The sequence below is a fragment of the Hypomesus transpacificus genome, chromosome 4, assembly GCF_021917145.1.
Source record: "Hypomesus transpacificus isolate Combined female chromosome 4, fHypTra1, whole genome shotgun sequence".
NCBI lineage: Eukaryota > Metazoa > Chordata > Actinopteri > Osmeriformes > Osmeridae > Hypomesus > Hypomesus transpacificus.
The window spans coordinates 3330382-3332327 of NC_061063.1; positions in this window are offsets into that span (position 1 = coordinate 3330382).

Genomic DNA, 1946 nt, shown 5'->3' on the forward strand with positions numbered 1-1946 from the left:
ACTTCTGTGGTCATGAGTCTTATGTAAGCGATGCAACTAAACAGGTATGGTGGGTAAATTCAGATCACCATGCCAAGTTTCTGGTTCATACCACGTCAATCCGTGCGTGTCCACTACAGCAGAGCGGGCGGCGCGTCGGCGCCGGCTTCCAATTCATGTTCAAGGAAACTGGAAGTTGACGCTCCCACAATGCCCTACGCGAGCGTCAACGCCCGTTTTCACTGAAAATGAATTGGAAGCCGCCGCTCCGTGCCGCTCCGCGCCTGTGTAGTGGACACGTACAGTAAGACATCTAGCCATAGATATGTTTAAAGGCCTATAGGTATATCTATGCATCTAGCCTTTATCTAGCCTCTACAAAGCGTTAACTATGTAACCATAGCTATGAATATAACGGTAAAATGATTCTGTTTACGTCACGCGAACCTTGAGCACAGGCGACTGTTTGCCGAAGTATAAATGCAGCAGCCTGAGCGACACTTTTTTTTATTTCGTCGGCGACCATTTCAAAAGTGTCAGCGACATAAGTAGGCTCAAGGCCTACGGCGGAGTCTAGAACGTCCGCACATGGCGGCCATCTTGCTACAGTCAATTCGCAAATTTATGAATAGAAAACCTCTCTTTTTTATATTTTACAAAGAATTTGAATTATACATTCAAACCATATTGAATTCCCTTAATAAGAAAGCTGTCAAAACAATGAATGTCTGTTGTCTTTATAAGGTTTTTGTATGATTTGTGCTATGCTGTACCCCCCTTGCATTCTTGTATGTGTTTGTATACTCAATAATTGATTGTATTTCCCGCGCTTATGCAATTATTATAAATTTTTATGAAAAAAAAACATGCATCGAGAGGCGGCTGACTTGAAGCAGTTTATGTCGGTTATAATTTGTGTCCAACTTGAGACAGCGCCAACACCACGTCATTGTGACGTATGTCGTCAAAGTACTGTGAAGGCGATTCGAGAGCTCTATGAAATTGTGTTATTGTGTGAAATAGGAAGAGCAGCCTAAGGTATATTCCTAATTCTGACTATAATTTTTGTATTCATAATTTTAATATTTTAAAATATATTTAATGGTAGCCTAAGGGAAAAGTTCAGAGGTAATGGTGTCTCTTTATTATTTAGTTTAAATTACATCTTATTTCCTTAAACTCATGGTCAGCTATATAAAGTAGCCTATATGCATTTATGTTATCATACCATAAAGCAGTAAGTCGCTCTGGATAAGAGTGTCTGCTAAATGACTAAATGTAAATGTAAATGTAAGCAACATGGACCTTCACCATGTTAACCATTGCTTGAGGTGTTGCCTTAATAAATTGTAAAATGTACTTTTGTATGTATATTTTTTTGTAGTGGTGTATGTAGTTGGTAAGTAAATGCATTGCTAGTGCTAGTGTGTGTGTGTGTGTGTGTGTGTGTGTGTGTGTGTGTGTGTGGGGGGGGGGGTGGTGTGTCCTTTGATAATTTAGAGCCTGATTCAATATAAAATATACAATTCAGTCTAACTCACACATTGATAAACTTAAAGTTTTGATAGGGTTTACTTTGTCATGATGGTTTTCTGGAAAGTCCCTGCCTTAACTATTCATGCATTCATTCATGCAGCCCTTATGGAGATGACCTTATGAGTTTGAATGAACTAGTTGATTGCGTGCGTTTGATGCTGTCAGTTTCAGCTGATGGCTTGACAGATTGTCCCATGTCCCCCTGTCTAAACTAGGCTTTGAATCTTGTTTAATTTGCTTCTAACTTTTTTCCAGTGACCTGTTGTTACGGCCACGTGTTGTGTTCTTTGTTTGTCACTTCCCTTCCCTTTTCTGTAGCTCTGCCCAGGTTGTGTCCCCCATGATTGCCAGATGAGATGCACCTGGCCAGGGGATCAAGCAGCAGATAAAGACTCCAGTTTCCTGCTGCCAGAGAGTGGCTTCTAGCTTGG